The 18554-nt window shown below is 41.0% G+C and overlaps 1 protein-coding gene across 1 annotated transcript in view; it reads right to left on the bottom strand.

Moving 5' to 3' along the window:
* Positions 1-11668, bottom strand: part of syvn1 (synoviolin 1) — a 30409-nt gene extending 18741 nt beyond the window's left edge. Inside the window, exon 1 of the mRNA XM_062965314.1 lies at positions 11521-11668. The gene's annotated coding sequence lies outside the window, so the exon portion shown is untranslated. The remainder of the gene's footprint in view (positions 1-11520) is intronic.
* Positions 11669-18554: the final 6886 nt, after the last annotated feature.

Genomic DNA, 18554 nt, shown 5'->3' with positions numbered 1-18554 from the left:
TTGCTGATCTTAACCACTGGATAAATAACACCCCTACTGTATTATAATTGTATATTATAGAATCATAGAATCATAGAATAGTAGAGTTGGAAGAGACCACATGGGCCATCTAGTTCAACCCCCTGCTAAGAAGCAGGAAATCGCATTCAAAGCACCCCCGACAGATGGCCATCCAGCCTCTGCTTAAAAGCCTCCAAGGAAGGAGCCTCCACCACGGCCCCGGGGAGAGAGTTCCACTGTCGAACAGCCCTTCTCACAGTGAGGAAGTTCTTCCTGATGTTCAGGTGGAATCTCCTTTCCTGTAGTTTGAAGCCATTGTTCCGTGTCCTAGTCTGCAGGGCAGCAGAAAACAAGCTCCCTCCCTCCTCCCTATGACTTCCCCTCACATATTTGTACATGGCTATCATGTCTCCTCTCAGCCTTCTCTTCTGCAGGCTAAACATGCCCAGCTCTTTAAGCTGCTCCTCATAGGGCTTCTTCTCCAGACCCTTAATCATTTTAGTCGCCCTCCTCTGGACGCTTTCCAGCTTGTCAACATCTCCCTTCAACTGTGGTGCCCAAAATTGGACACAGTATTCCAGGTGTGGTCTGACCAAGGCAGAATAGAGGGGGAGCATAACTTCCCTGGATCTAGATGCTATTCCCCTATTGATGCAGGCCAGAATCCCATTGGCTTTTTTAGCAGCCGCATCACATTGTTGGCTCATGTTTAACTTGTTGTCCACAAGGACTCCAAGGTCTTTTTCGCACACACTGCTGTCAAGCCAGGCGTCCCCCATTCTGTATCTTTGATTTCCATTTTTTCTGCCGAAGTGAAGTATCTTGCATTTGTCCCTGTTGAACTTCATTTTGTTAGTTTTGGCCCATCTCTCTAGTCTGTCAAGATCGTTTTGAATTCTGCTCCTGTCTTCTGGAGTGTTAGCTATCCCTCCCAGTTTTGTGTCGTCTGCAAACTTGATGATCGTGCCTTCTAACCCTTCGTCTAAGTCGTTAATAAAGATGTTGAACAGAACCGGGCCCAGGACAGAGCCCTGCGGCACTCCACTTGTCACTTCTTTCCATGATGAAGACGACGCATTGGTGAGCACCCTTTGGGTTCGTTCGCTTAGCCAATTGCAGATCCACCTAACCGTAGTTTTGTCTAGCCCACATTTTACTAGTTTGTTTGCCAGAAGGTCGTGGGGGACTTTGTCGAAGGCCTTACTGAAATCCAGGTAGGCTACATCCACAGCATTCCCTGTATCGACCCAACTCGTAACTCTATCGAAAAAAGAGATCAGATTAGTCTGGCATGACTTGTTTTTGGTAAATCCGTGTTGACTATTAGCAATGACCGCATTTGTTTCTAAGTGTTCGCAGACCACTTCCTTAATGATCTTTTCCAGAATTTTGCCTGGTATTGATGTGAGGCTGACCGGACGGTAATTGTTTGGGTCGTTCTTTTTTCCCTTCTTGAAGATAGGGACCACATTCGCCCTCCTCCAATCTGCTGGGACTTCTCCCGTTCTCCAAGAACTCTCGAAGATAATTGCCAGTGGTTCTGAAATAACTTCCGCTAGTTCCTTCAGTACTCTTGGGTGTAGCTGATCTGGCCCTGGGGACTTGAATTCGTTTAGAGAGGCCAAGTGTTCCTGGACAACTTGTTTCCCTATTTGGGGTTGGATTTCCCCCAATCCTTCGTCCATTCCGTGTTGCTGAGGTTGAAGATGGCTTTCTTTTTCTGAGAAGACCGAGGCAAAGAAGGCATTAAGTAGTTCTGCCTTTTCCCTGTCCCCTGTCGCCATCACCCCATCTTCTCCTTGCAGTGGCCCTATCGCCTCCTTTTTCTTCCTTTTTCTACCAACGTAAGCAAAAAAGCCTTTTTTGTTGTTTTTTATGTCCCTGGCAAGCCTGAGCTCATTTTGCGCTTTAGCCTTGCGAACCTTTTCCCTACAGGTGTTGGCTATACGTTATATATTACAATACTATGCTAATACTATAGTAAATAGTCACACACACACACACACACATATATATATTATATATATGTTATGGTTGAGCCTTCGGGCTCCGGTAATGAAAGAAGGGGTCGTAAGACTCCTCGAGAGTCAGACACTCTCGAGGAGCGTGAAAGGAAACGGCTCCGGGATTTGTTTGCAGAGCTGACAGATGAGGACTCATTTGAGGGTTTTTCTCAGGGTTTGGAGGAAGAGATGGCCAGCTCGGAGGAGGATGATATGGAATGGACTCGTGTGAGGGAGGATTTGGGTGTTGGGGAAACAGGCAATGAAAGCATGGGAGGTGATTGGCGGGTTGCAGGATCCGACCCATGGACTGGTTGGAGGGATGGAGCGGGATCCACAGCTGGGGATGCTGTGGGGCGTAGTCGAAGGTGCTTAAGCTCTGATGAGGATGATGATGTTGGGGCGTCTGGAATTGGGATGGCAGCTGACAGCGATGATGAGCTTGAACTGTGATAAAATGGGGTTTGGGACCAATGTCTAATTGCGTTGGGCAAGGTAATCTGGACGGACGCTTGGGCTCTTGCTGGGGAATTTCCTGAAGACGGGTGTGATTCATTACTGGATACCTTGGACCTCCGTCGTCTTTTTGACGGGCAATACCTACTTTCACTGGATTGACGCTGGACTGACTGACTACGATTCCGGATTAACCCTTCTGCTGGCTATCGGTGAGACCTTTGGATTCCTTGACGACTAGGCTTGGCTATTGATCCTCTGGACCGGATTGGGACCCTGCTGACTGCCGTTACCCTAAACCTGAATCCTGACTACGACCACGCTTTCGTTCGCTGCAGGAAGGAATAAACAAGCCTGGTTTACTCCCCTGCTGTTCCTGAGTAGCAGAGAGGAATCTGCCACCAGTCTTTTGTTTACATTCTAACTCCTGTTGATCCTCTTTTGTTTGCATTGTTTGCCAAGCTGAAGTAAGCTCTTTGATTTAATCCGGATTATACTGCTGTTTAACCCGGTTTATCCCTTTGAACTGTTTAAGCTCGAACTGAGCTGCTTTTTGTTATTTAGCACACTGAAGTCAAGTGTTTGCCCTGTTCTTTGTTTCCTACGGGCGTTTTTAGTTCTGTAACCTCAATAAACTGAGTTTTGTTTTACTTGCTGGTGTTCTGTCTCTGACAATATATCTATATCTATATATATAAAAGGGTAATGAAATTTCAGCCTAGGACAAAACAACAAAACTACACATCCCAGAAACACTAAACTTGGCAGCACAACCCCTCATCCATGCCTCTACGTTCATACAACAAAAAGAAAAGAAAAATAAAGTCCTAATTAGAGGGAGAGGAATAATTGTTTTTATCCAATTGCTGCCAGTTAGAAGGCTAAGCTCCACCCACTTGGTCTGCTGTCAGTTAGAAGGCTAAGCTCCACCCACTTGGTCTCCTAGCAACCCACTCAGCCCAGGGCCACTTCAATCAAGCCTCTTCCACACTGCCTATAAAATACAGATTATCTGATTTCAACTGGATTATATGGCAGTGTAGACTCAAGATGAGCACCAACCCCAGAGTCAGACACGACTGGACTTAATGTCAGGGGAAAACCTTTACCCTTGACCTTAACTACCACCAATTCCTCAATACTTTATTTCCCATACCACCAGACTTCGCCACAGCAATGCGTGGCCGGGCACAGCTAGTCTATATATATAAAATGATAAAGTTGTTTGCGCAGTGACTATAACAACAAAACTAAACATCCCAGAAATACGAAACTTGGCAACACAACGCAAAAGCCTTCCCTCCAGGTTGTAACAACACAACCACACCACAAAACCACATAGGACCCACAAAACTCACAACAACGCATCATGCGATAACAACACAACTAAACGCCCCAGAAATACAAAACTTGGCAACACAATGCAAAAGCCTTGCCTCCCGGTTGTAACAACACAACCACACCACAAAACCACACAGGACCCACAAAACTCACAACAACGCATCGTGACTATAACAACACAACTAAACGCCCCAGAAATACAAAACTTGGCAACACAACGCAAAAGCCTTCCCTCCAGGTTGTAACAACACAACCACACCACAAAACCACAATCCGGATCCATAAAACTCACAACAACGCATCGTGACTATAACAACACAACTAAACGCCCCAGAAATACGAAACTTGGCACACAACTAAACGCACCAGAAATATAAAACTTGACAACACAACGCAAAAACCTTGCCTCCCGGTTGTAACAACACAACCACACCACAAAACCACAATCCGGACCCACAAAACTCACAACAACGCATCGAGACTATAACACAACTAAACGCCCCAGAAATACAAAATTTGAACACAAAACGCAAAAGCCTTGCCTCCCAGTTGTAAGAATACAACCACAACACAAAACCACAATCCAGACCCACAAAACTCACAACAACGCATCATGACTATAACAACACAACTAAACGCCCCAGAAATACAAAACTTGGCAACACAACACAAAAGCATTCCCTCCCGATTGTAACAACACAACCACACCACAAAACCACAATCCGGATCCACAAAACTCACAACAATGCATCGTGACTATAACAACACAACTAAACGCCCCAGAAATACGAAACTTGGCACACAACTAAACGCCCCAGAAATACAAAACTTGACAACACAACACAAAAGCCTTTTCTCCCGGTTGTAACAACACAACTACACCACAAAACCACAATCCGGACCCACAAAACTCACAACAACGCATCGTGACTATAACACAACTAAACGCCCCAGAAATACAAAATTTGAACACAAAACGCAAAAGCCTTGCCTCCCAGTTGTAAGAACACAACCACAACACAAAACCACAATCCAGACCCACAAAACTCACAACAATACATCGTGACTATAACAACACAACTAAACGCCCCAGAAATACAAAACCTGGCACACAACTAAACGCCCCACAAATACAAAATTTGGCAACACAACACAAAAGCCTTGCCTCTCAGTTGTAACAACACAACCACACCACAAAACCACAATCCGGACCCACAAAACTCACAATAACGCATTGTGACTATAAAAAATACAAAATTTGACAACACAACTCATCCACCTCCCCAATCCCTACATTCACACTTGGCCTCCAAAAAAACAATTACAATAATAACAATGACAACAACAACAACAATAAGAATCAACACCATCACAGGCAAGAAACAGCCAGGCACTGAGGCTGAGAAGCCAGTCAGTGCTACACTGGGCCTCCAAAAAACAATACAGTAGCATTTAACTTATCCAACCTTCATGACCACTACAACAACAACAATAATAAACACCTACACAGGCAAAACAAAAAAAAGAATATTGTACCACAATAAAAATACAAACCGCACTCAGCAGAATCAGACATTACAATTAACAACAAACCAAAGACAACAGGGATCTCAAGCAATTATCAATCAACACAAAAACTGAAGAAGGTAACAGACTTCAAATACTACTACAGTAGAGTCTCCCTTATCCAAGCCTCGCTTATCCAAGCTTCTGCATTATCCAAGCCATTTTTGTAGTCAATGTTTTCAATATATCGTGATATTTTGATGCTAAATTTGTAAATACAGTAATTACAACATAACATTCCTGCATATTGAACTACTTTTTCTGTCAAATTTGTTGTCTAACATGATGTTTTGGTGCTTAATTTGTAAAACCATAACCTAATTTGATGTTTAATAGGCTTTTCCTTAATCCCTCCTTATTATCCAAGATATTCGCTTATCCAACCTTCTGCTGGCCTGTTTAGCTTGGATAAGTGAGACTCTACTGTACTAATGTGAGTATAAAGAAAGGTGGAGGTCACAGCATAAATACAACCTAATGTAGACTGACCAACACCACCAGACTAAGCCACAGCAACGCGTGGCTAGGCACAGCTAGTCTATATATATAAAAGGGTAATGACATTTCGGCCTAGGACAAAACAACAAAACTACACATCCCAGAAACACTAAACTTGGCAGCACAACCCCTCATCCATGCCTCTACGTTCATACAACACAAAGAAAAGAAAAATAAAGTCCTAATTAGAGGGAGAGGGATAATTGTTTTTATCCAATTGCTGCCAGTTAGAAGGCTAAGCTCCGCCCAGGGGACAGGCAGAGTTAGGCCTCTTCCACACTGCCTATAAAATACAGATTATCTGATTTTCACTGGATTATATGGCAGTGTAGACTCAAGGCCCTTCCACACAGCTATATAACCCATTTATAATGGACTTAATGTCAGGGGAAAACCTTTACCCTTTACCTTAACTACCACCAATTCCTCAATACTTTATTTCCCATACCACCAGACCGCCACAGCAATGCGTGGCCGGGCACAGCTAGTGTATATGTATGTATGTGTGTGTGTGTGTATATATATATATATATACACACATACATACACAGTAGAGTCTCACTTATCCAACATCCGCTTATCCAACATTCTGCATTATCCAACGCAGTTTGCCTTCCACCCCAATCCACAGCTGATTCTCTAGACAGCAAGAATTGAACTTTTCATGGATTTAATTTCCGACAATGTTGCTACTGTAAGTTCATTTTATGTAATTCTATCTTTATTTGTAGTCAATTTGTTAGTAGCCAATATTTTGTAGTCAATGTTTTCAATATATTGTGATGTTTTTGTGCTAAATTCGTAAATAGAGTAATTACTACATAACGTTACCATGTTTTGGAGTGCTTTTTCTGTCGATTAGTTGTAAAACATGATGTTTTTGGTACTTAATTTGTAAAATCATAACGTAATTTGATGTTAAATAGGCTTTCCCTTTATCCCTCCTTATTATCCAACATTTTCACTTATCCAATGTTCTGCCGGCCCGTTTAAGTTGGATAAATGAGACTCTACTGTATATAATATTGTATATAATATACAATATAATTTACAATAATAAACAATAATTAATATAATAATTAATATATTGTTATACATGTAATATAGATTATACAATATAATTTACAATAATAAATAATACATTGTATATACATATAGATAATATTATAATGTAACTCAATAATAATACAATATAATAATCTTCATTTGGGGCCTCCAGTGGCACAGTTTGTTAAAGCGCTGAGCTGCTGAATTTGTGGACCAAAAGGTTGCCAGGTTCGAATCCAGGGAGCAGAATGAGCGCCCGCTGTTAGCCTCAGCTTCTGCCAACCTAGCAGTTTGAAAACATGCCAATGTGAGTATATCAATAGGTACCGCTCCGGCTGGAAGGTAACGGTGCTCCAGTGGCCAGTGGCCACATGACCTTGGAGGTGTCTACGGACAACACCAGCTCTTCGGCTTAGAAATGGAGATGAGCACCAACCCCCAGAGTCAGACATGACTGGACTTAACATCAGGGGAAACCTTTATCTTTTAATCTTAAGTATATATTATTTATTACATGTAATATTACTGGTAATATTACAGTATAGTGGTGTGGTGCAATATGTTGGTATATAGTACTAGTGTTGTGCTGTGCTAATGATAATACTCTGTATGTAAATATTACTTGCAAGCTGCTCTGAGACCCCTTCCGGGTGAGAAGGGTGGGATATCAATGTACAGTAGTAAATAAAATAAAATAAATTGAAGCAGAATGAAAATCGGTGCACCTGTTGGTTTATAAGACCAGTTCCGCTTCTGTTAACCACAGAGAAAAACATGACTATTTTTACAGTTAAAGTAATGTTGTGATGTTTCATACAGGCTTCCTGTGAGGAAGGCTGGAATACAGAGGAATGCGGCAGCTCCGAGATACAACTATAGTAAAATTCCAGGGCCAAGGGCAATATGGAGTATTCCTTTAAAGGTTTGGTAACAAGAACTTGTGCATATCTACATGTTCGATTATTTTCAGATTATATCTGAAATAAGATTGCAATAAAATTGCAGCATGACAATTCTTAAAGCAGCTCCTATATAATATAATAATATAATAATAAAGCTTTATTTATATACCACCCTATCTCCTCAGGAGACTCAGGGCGGTTTCCAACCTGATAAAAACAATACAATACACATAATAACAACAGAACCATACAACAATTTTAAAAATAATACAAATAATAAACATAAATGTGCAACATACAATCCAACAATGAAAAATAAAACTAGTAACAATCCTCCATTTACGGGCCAGTTATAGTGACCCAGAGTTTATTCAATGACTATTATGTCCAGGCTTTAAATTTTGTTGATGTGTTTTATATTGTTTTATATTGTTACAATGTGTTAATCTAAGGATCTGTGTTTTTAACCTATGTTGTTGTTACGACTCGTACCCATGTGAGCCGCCCCGAATCCCTTCGGGGAGATGGAGGCGGGATACAAAAATAAAGTAGTAATAGTAGTAGTAGTTGTTGATTATTATTATTATTATTTTATTATGACACAGCAAACAAGATAGATATGCTGGATTATTATTATTATTATTATTATTATTATTGGATTGGCCAACTATAAAAGGCTATTCAAGTCTTGTTCCTAGAGTATAATCAAGTGATCAAACTTCTGCTCAGAAACAATAACAGAAAGCCACAGTCATGGACATTCACTCTGGAATCCTGCAAATCAGGGCTGGGCAATGCAAGGCCTCTAAACCTTCCGATCAGTCCTTAGGTGGCTCGGCCAATAGCGACACAACATGGGAGTCGCAGTTTATCATTTGGAGGGCCATACGTTCCCCAGTCTTGCTGTAGTCTCTATTTTAATCTGAGTAACTCAATCTGCACTCCAAGAGTCATCCAATATTATTTTGGTAACCAAGACAGGAGCCAAAATAGGAGTGAGCTGTTAGGAAGCTTCCCTATATGCCAGATAATATAGCTGAATACTGAGTTTACCCTAGCATTTCAAAAAAGCATGACTTTTGGCCCTTGAGATATTTTTAAGTTCATCTTCAAAAGGTCTTAGTAAGCATGACCAGTGGGAATGGATTGTGGGATTCAGAACACCAAATTCATATAAACTCGGCATGCATTTTTAAAAAAAGTTTTTCTGTCCCTTAGCTTTGCAGGTCTGTGTAATAATAATAATTAATAATAATAGTAAAACATTTTATTTATATGCTATTAAGATTCTAAGTTGAGATTTCCTGATTTTAAACTTGATTGCTCAGCAGCTGTTCACCAGCTGCCTGACATGGCTGATTAAATACAACATTATCAATAAATCAGGTATTAAAATAGCAGCAAACATATGATAAGTGTGTATTCTCATGCATATGTGTGTTATGCTATATATATATATATAGTATATAATATACAATAATATATAATATAATATATTGTATATAAATATAATATTAATAACAGTATAATTAGTACAATATAATATGCTATTATAGTTGCATATTATATATTACATGTAATATTACTAATAATAGTATTACTAATTGTACTAATTGTTATGATTTGTTGTTTTATTTATATTCTGTGATATTGTATTGTTCTGGGCATGGCCCCATGTAAGCTGCCCCGAGTCCCCGTTGGGGAGATGGTGGCGGGGTATAAATAAAGTTTATTATTATTATTATTATTATTGAAGTATGATGATAGAGTACGATATACTGTAGTAATATATAATGCAATATTATGCTATGCTAATAATATAAAATATTGTATATACATATAATATTGATAATATTACTAATAATATTACAGTATACTAGCATGGTACAATATAGTAATATATAATACTAATATTGTGCTATGCTAATAATACAATATATTGTATGTACATATAATTTGTAAGACACACTGAGTCCCCTTTGGGGTAAGAAGGACGGGATATAAATAAATGCATGGGTGTCAATGTTTTGGTGGCATCATCTCTTCTACATCTAATGAACCACTCTACCTGGACACCTCTCTTGATGTAATCAGTTATGCATTCAGCATGGAAAAAGTGACCGTTAAAGAGATTAAAGCTGCCGTATGTCAACACCGGTAGTTAAAGAGATTAAAAGTGCCACGTGTCAACATCTACATTAGGCATCATTCAAAACTGTGGCCCTGTTTGGGCCTCCAACTCCCAGAATTCCTAACCATTGAACAAGCTGGATCGAGCTTCTGTGAGCTGGAGGCCCAAACAGCTGGCGGGTCGGAGTTTGAGGATGCTTAATCTACATTATTGACTGGTTGATGGAATACAGAGGGCATGCTTTTGGGATTTTTAGATGACACCAAACAGAGGGATAGCTAACACCCCAGAGGACAGGATCAAGAGGAGAAAGGAAGTGTGGAAGCTTGTTTTCTCAAGGACTACGACTGTGAATTTATGATGCTGTGTTGATTGTTTATTCTCTATGTTTTGTTTTGCACTTGTATTTTGAATGCCACACCTTGAGTGTTCTGTGAGCCACCCCAAGTCCCTCTGGGAGATGGTGGCGGGATATAAATAAATTTTTCAATTATTATTATTAATAATAATAATAATAATATTAATTTGCAGCAATGGATTCCAATTGCAGGAAAAGAGACTCCACCTAAACAACAGGAAGAACTTCCCGACAGTAAGAGCTGTTTGGCAGTGCAACAGGCTGCCTTGGAGTGAGGTGGGGTCTCCTTCTCTGGAGGTTTGAAAGCAGAGGATGGATAGGGCGGCCATCTGTCGGGAGGATTTTGATGGTGTTCTCCTACCTGGCAGAATGGGCTGGATGGCCCTTGGGGTGGGTCACTTCCAATTCCAGGAACCTATGATTCAACCGATTCTGCAAGGCCATCTGCCGGGAGGGCTTTGATTGTGTTCCACCCCAATGACCCTTGGGATGGGTCATTTCCAATTCCAGGAGACTATGATTCCACAGATTCTGGATGGCCATCTGTCAAGAGGGCTTTTCAATTCCAGGAGCCTATGACTCAACCGATTCTGCATGGCCATCTGTCGGGAGGGCTTTGATGGTGTTCCATTCCAATGGCCCTTGGGATGGGTCACTTCTAATTCCAGGAGCCTATGATTCCACAGATTCTGGATGACCATCTGTTGGGAGGGCTTCAATGGTGTTTATTTATTTATTTACTACACTTATATGCCGCCCTTCTCACTCCAAAGGCGACTCAGAGCGGCTTACAAATTACATTCACATACAATACATTATATTATTAGCATAGTACAATACTAGCATTAAATTACTATGCTGTACTATATGATTACATTGTAATATTATTAGTAATATTATATTTAATATATAATATATAATTAATATTATCAAATTGTATTAAATTAAATTATTCTCCTGCCTGGCAGAATGGACTGGATGGACATCTGTCGGGAGGGCTTTGATGGCGTTCTCCTGCCTGGCAAAATGGGCTAGACAGCCATTGGGGTGGGTCACTTCCAACTCTATGGGCCTATGATTAGATTCTGGCTGGCCATCTGCCGGGAGGGCTTTGATGGTGTTCTCAAAGGCACACACTACCACGGCAACCGTGAGGACGGCCCCGCTTCTTGCTCCTCCCCGCCGAGCCCCCTTCCTGCCCCTCGGCCACTTACTCACCCGAATCCCGGCCGGCCGGGCCTTGCGCGCCCTCCTTCTCCGTCAGCAACTCCTCTCTCCTTCTCCAAACCGGAAATCCCGACGCTGAGGAGACACCTCACTTCCTGTTGGAACGTACCAAGTGTATACCCTTCAGCGCCTGCTTCTTTTCCTTCCTCGGAAACACTTCCCAAATTTCATTTTAAATATTAAAAACTTTCTGTCATAAAACCCAGCTTTCTTTTTCATCCCTTCGCCAACAATTCCTCTTTCTTTGCCGCGTCTTCCCCCCCTCTTTGAAGTGGTACGGTCCAAACTTGCCTCCGCTTCGTGTTGTCTCCCTAACGCGGGACGGGGCAAGAGAGGGTCCCGTGGCTCACGCTGATTGGCCCAAAGTCAGCGCTCTCGTCCAATAGGAAAAATTGTTGCCGACTTTCGCAGCCTGGGAAGGAACGGGCGTTGCTAGGCGGGGAGGAGGAAGAAGAAAGAGTCTGCCTGGGCGCTGAGTTCCAATTCTAACAATTCTGATTATTTTAATTATTTTATTATATTATAATAATTAAAATAGTCATTATTATTCATCAATACAAGAAATGCTTGGGATCAGAAGTGTTTTGTTGGATTTGACGCACAGAGACTCCCATGATCAGCAAAAAATGGTGGTGCATGATGGGAGTTGTAGTTCACCCACAAACTTGTGCATTTTGGACAATTATTTTCCAAATAACCCGGGGCAACACCTTGTACCCAAGCTACTGTGTGTGTGCGCCGCTCTAAAGAAATATTACCGTATATACTCAAGTATAAGCTGACCCGAATATAAGCCGAGGCACCTAATTTTACCACAAAAAAACCTGGGAAAACATTGACTCCAGTATAAGCCGAGGGCGGTAAATTTCAGAAATAAAAATAGATAGCAATAAAATTACATTAATTGAGGCATCAGGAGGTTATATGTTTTTGAATATTTACATAAAGCTTAAATTTAAGATAAGACTGTCCAGCTCTGATCGAATCATTATTCTCATCTTCTTCAATGTCAATGTGCTTATGTATCCTTTTAATAATAATAGAGTAAAATAAATGTAATAGTAGCAACAATAATAGCAAAATATAATACATGTAATAATATCAATAATTATAGAGAAAAATAATAAATGTACCATATATTCTCGAGTATAAGCTGACCCAAATTTAAGCCAACCAGGACCCTCACCCGAGTATAAGCCGAGAGGGGCTTTTTCAGTCTTAAAAAAAGGGCAAAAAATAGGCTTATACTCGAGTATATACAGTATTTTCCTTGCTGTGAGATTTTGAGACTGCTGTGCCCGAACAGGCCAGAAGAGGGCGTACAAATACCAAAAGTAGGCTTTTTTGATCAGGCCGTGGGTTTGAAAAGTTGAGACACACTGAGCATGTGCAGAGCGCCGCCTTCCTTGAGCCCATTCTCAAGGTCTTTGCCAGCCTTGGTGCTAAACTGTATCCTCTTCATCCAGCTTACTGTATTTACGAATTTAGCACCAAAATATCATGATATATTGAAAACATTGACTACAAAAATGCCTTGGATAATCCAGAGGCTTGGATAAGCGAGACTCTACTGTATATAATATAATTTACAATAATATACAATATTATAATATACTAGCTGTGCCCGGCCACGCGTTGCTGTGGCGAAGTATGGTGGTATGGGAAATAAAGTATTGAGGAAATGGTGGTAGTTAAGGTCAAGGGTAAAGGTGTGGAGTCCAGATAATCCAGTTAAAGCAAATAATATAAGATAATATAAGATGTTATATTATATAGCTTATATATAGGGTTATATAGCTGTGTGGAAGGGCCTTGAGTCTACACTGCCATCTAATCCAGTTAAAATCTGATAATCTGTATTTTATAGGCAGTGTGGAAGAGGCCTAAGTGAGGCCTGACTCTGCCTGTCCCCTGGGCTGAGTGGGTTGCTAGGAGACCAAGTGGGCAGACCTTAGCCTTCTAACTGGCAGCAATTGGATAAAAACAATTATTCCTCTCCCTCTAATTAGGACTTTATTTTTCTTTTCTTTTTGTTGTATCAACCTAGAGGCATGGATGATGGGTTGTGTTGTCAATTTTCGAGGTTGTGGAGTGTTTAGTTTTGTTGTTTTGGCAGTCGCCAGGATTCCATCACTCTTTTATGTATATAGATATATTGTATATGCATATAATATTAATATTATTTTATAATACAATACAATACTAATAATACAATATAATCATGTTAATTATATATTTCATGTAATATTATTAATAATATTACAATATATTGATATAGTACAATATAGTAATTTATTGCCAGGATTGTGCTTTGCTAGTAGAGTCTCACTTATCCAACATTCACTTATCCAACGTTCTGGATTATCCAATGCATTTTTGTAGTCGAGGTTTTCAATAAATCGTGATATTTTGGTGCTAAATTCATAAATACAATAATTACTACATAGCATTATTTCGTATTGAACTATTTTTTTCTGTCAAATTTGTTGTATAACATGAAGTTTTGGTGCTTAATTTGTAAAATCATAACCTAATTTGATGTTTAATAGGCTTTTCTTTAATCCCTCCTTATTATCCAACATATCCGCTTATCCAACGTTATGCTGGCCCATTTATGTTGGATAAGTGAGACTCTACTGTAATATAATATTGTATGTAAATTTAATTTGTAAGCCGCTCTGAGTCCCCTTTGGGGTGAGAAGGGTGGGATATAAATGTATTAAATCAATAAATAAATAATATTATTATATTGTATTATTAGTTTTATAATATTGTATTTCATTATAGTATTATCAATAATATTATATGTATATACAATATATTATATATTATATTATAATACAATGTGCCCATAATTGTGCATTATACAATTCCTGGTCTTTGCCAAAGTCCTGGAAAGCAGCCAGGAATTGTGCAATGCGCAATCACAGAATTATAGACCCCCAAGGAGTACACAATCAAAGCCCTCCCGACAGATGCCCTTCCAATAACCCCAGAGACTGCGTTCTCAAGCGATTGTGTTTGTTGTTGTCGCAACCCACAATCTCTTTTGCCCATTAAGCACATGTTTGGCATTGGAATCTGGACCGGGAGGGGAAACGCCAAGCCATTGTGTACATGTGTGTGTGAGATGCTTCACGCCATAAATTTTGCACAAACCAGCTGCAACGAGACACTTTTTTGGCACGACTTTGCAAACCAAGATTTTAACGGCCCTTTAGGGATTGTGCAGCTGTTGTCTTTGCAGGGAATGTTGTGAGCCTTGCGAGAAAATGCCTGTGTTATTATAACAACATGCGCCCTATGCTGGATATACATAGAAAGGATTAGCTACTGGCCAATAGGGATGTATGCATGCAGCACCCAGATGTGGCCACAAGAGGGCAGTGTATAGATAGAAAGGATTAGCTACTAGTCTATAGTTCTGTATGTATGCAGTGCTCAGGTACGACCACAAGAGGGCAGCATATAGAAAGGATTAGCTGCTGCCCTATAGGGATGTATGTATGCAGGACCCAGATGCGACCACAAGGGGGCAGTATATAGATAGAAAGGATTAGCTATTGACCTCTAGGGATTTATGTATGCAGCACCCAGATACGACCACAAGGGGGCAGCGTATAGATAGAAAGGATTAGCCTCTAGGGATGTATGTATGCCGAGCTCAGATGTAACCACAAGAGGGGAGCATATAGATATAGAAAGGATTAGCTACTGGCCTCTAGGGATGTATGTATGCAGCATCCAGATGTGACCACAAGGGGGTAGCATATAGATAGAAAGGATTAGCCTCTAGGGATGTATGCATGCAGTGCTAAGGTACGACCACAAGAGGGCAGTGTATAGATAGAAAGGATTAGCTACTAGTCTATAGTTCTGTATGTATGCAGTGCTCAGGTACGACCACAAGAGGGCAGAATATAGAAAGGATTAGCTACTGGCCTCTAGGGATGTATGTATGCAGGACCCAGATGCGACCACAAGGGGGGGCAGCATAGATAGAAAGGATTAGCCTCTAGGGATGTATGTATGCAGTGTTTAGATGCAACCACACGGGAGCAGTATAGAGAAAGAAAGGATTTGCTATCAGTTCATAGGTCTGAATGTATGCAGTGCTCAGTCATAATCACAAGATGGCAGTGTATAGATAGAAAGGATTCACTACTGGCCTCTAGGGATGTATGTATGCAGTGCTCAGACGCAACCACAAGGAGGAAGCATAAAGATAGAAAGGATTAGCTACTGGTTTATAGAGATGTGCTCTGTGCTCAGACATAACCACAAGAGGGCAGCATATAGATAGAAAGGATTAGCTACTGGTTTATAGAGATGTGTTCTGTGCTCAGACATAATCACAAGAGGGCAGCATATAGATAGAAAGGATAAGCTACTGGCCTCTGGGGCGTATGTATGCTGTGTTTAGAAGCAACCACAAGAGGGCAGTATATAGATAGAAAGGATTAGCTATTGACCTATAGAGACGTATGTATGCAGTGTTTAGATGCAACCACAAGAGGGCAGTATATAGATAGAAAGGATTAGCTACTGGCCTTTAGGGTTGTATGTGTGCAATGCTCTAACGCAGCCACAAGAGGGCAGCATATAAAGACACGATTAGCTGTTTAGAGGTCTGTCTGTATTCAGTGCTCAGACGTAACCACAAGAGGGCAGTATATAGAAAGGATTAGCATCCACAGTCGGGGCATTCACCTCGTCAGGAAATCAGCAATTTAACGAGGATTGGTCTTTTGGAAGGCTGTGTTTGTGCCCGAGGCTGAGAGTGTGTGACCTCCAAGAGGAGGCCAAGTGCAGGGAGGGAAAGGAAAGAAAGAGCCGCAAAGAAATGCATATTGAGTAGCGATTTAATTAAGCTAAATAGCACGGGAGCCGCACACCTCCGGAGCGTTGTGCCAAGGGCTGGGACGTCGCCCAGGGCAAGGAGCCAAGCAGGCAATTAACCCGAGTCTTGCAATTAAGACATAACCGGGGGTCCTTTCCTTGGGTCACAGGTCGGGAGAGAAAAAAGAAGCTGAGGTCGGTGGTTGCGACGCTCGAGGTGGTTTGCAAGAAGAGGCTCCGCACCCAAACCATCGCAACGAGGCCGACGGGACGGAGACGAGAAAGCGGAGATGTCCCGACACAGCGTGGCTCGTTCCAGAACGTGGCAGCACATTTGTCTGACCAGACAATGGAAACCATGTCCCGTCGGGACACAATGCGCGATGAAAAGGGACCGGTGGAGAGCTCGGAAGGGATTTGGAAGGCTTTGGGAGCGAGGAAGCCATGCGGAAAAAATCATAACAAAGCATAACCCTGCTTCTAGTTATAAGTCGGAAACGGAGTTAGAAATATACTGTATATACTCAAGTATAAGCCTAGTTTTTCAGCCCTTTTTTAGGACTGAAAAAAAAAACCCTCCTCGGCTTATACTCAGGTGAGGGTCCTGGTGGGCTTATATTCAGGTCGGCTTATACTCAAGTATATATGTAAACTACCTGTGCCCAGCCACGCGTTGCTGTGGCGAAGTATGGTGCTATGGGAAATAAAGTATTGAGGAATTGGTGGTAGTTAAGGTAAAGGGTCCCCTGGGCTGAGTGGGTTGCTAGGAGACCAAGAGCTTAGCCAAACTGGCAGCAATTGAATAAAAGCAATTATTCCTCTCCCTCTAATTAGGACTTTATTTTTCTTTTCTTTTTGTTGTATCAACCTAGAGGCGTGGATGAGGGGTTGTGATGTCAATTTTCGAGGTTGTGGGGTGTTTACTTTTGTTGTTTTGTCCACTGCCATGATGCCATCACTCTTTTATATATATAGATATTTATTATTTTTCTCTATTATTATTGGTATTGTTAGCCTCCGGTGGCCTCGGGGATAAAAGCCTCATGACTTGAAGGTTGGGTTGCTGACCGATGGCTGCCAGGGGAGAGTGCGGATGAGCTCCCTCTAGCAGCTCCAGCTCCATGCAGGGACACAAGGATGGTAAAACATCAAAACATAAAGGCGTCCCCTGGGCAATATACTTGCAGACGGCCAATTCTCTCACTCCAGAAGCAACTCCGGTTGCTCCTGACACAAAAAAAAAATGGTATAGTAGAGTCTCACTTATCCAAGCCTCGCTTATCCAAGCTTCTGGATTATCCAAGGCATTTTTGTAGTCAATGTTTTCAATATATCGTGATATTTTGGTGCTAAATTCGTAAATACAGTAATTACTATGTAGCATTACTGTGTATTGAACTACCTTTTCTGTCAAATTTGTTGTATAACATGATGTTTTGGTGCTTAATTTGTAAAATCATAACCTAATTTGATGCTTAATAGTCTTTTCCTTAATCCCTCCTTATTATCCAAGATATTCGCTTATCCAAGGTTCTGCTGGCCGGTTTAGCTTGGATAAGTGAGACTCTACTGTATTGTTACATTTATTATTTTACTTTATTAATTATTATTATTACATTTATTATTTTACTCTATTATTGTTGTTACTTTTACTTTTAAGGTAAAGGTAAAGGTTTCCCCTGACGTTAAGTCCAGTCGTGTCTGACTCTGGGGGTTGGTGCTCATCTCCATTTCTAAGCCGAAGAGCCAGCGTTGTCCGTAGACACCTCCAAGGTCATGTGGCCACTGGCATGACTGCATGGAGCGCTGTTAAGCTTCCCGCCGGAGCGGTACTTATTGATCTACTCACATTTGCATGTTTTCGAACTGCTAGGTTGTCAGAAGCTGGAGCTAACAGCGGGCGCTCACTTTGCTCCCCGTGTTTGAACCTTTCGGTCTGCAAGTTCAGCGGCTCAGTGCTTTAACACACTGGAGGCTCCACTTTTACATTTATTTTACTCTATTTTTATTATTATTAATACATTTATTATTTTACTCTATTTATTATTACAGTAGAGTCTCACTTATCCAAGCTAAACAGGCTGGCAGAAGCTTGGATAAGAGAGTATCTTGGATAATAAGGAGGGATTAAGCAAAAGCCTATTAAACATCAAATTAGGTTATGATTTTACAAATTAAGCACCAAA

This window comes from Anolis carolinensis, unplaced genomic scaffold, assembly GCF_035594765.1.
Source record: "Anolis carolinensis isolate JA03-04 unplaced genomic scaffold, rAnoCar3.1.pri scaffold_14, whole genome shotgun sequence".
NCBI classification, from domain to species: domain Eukaryota; kingdom Metazoa; phylum Chordata; class Lepidosauria; order Squamata; family Dactyloidae; genus Anolis; species Anolis carolinensis.
This window is presented reverse-complemented; position numbering and strand designations above follow the sequence as displayed.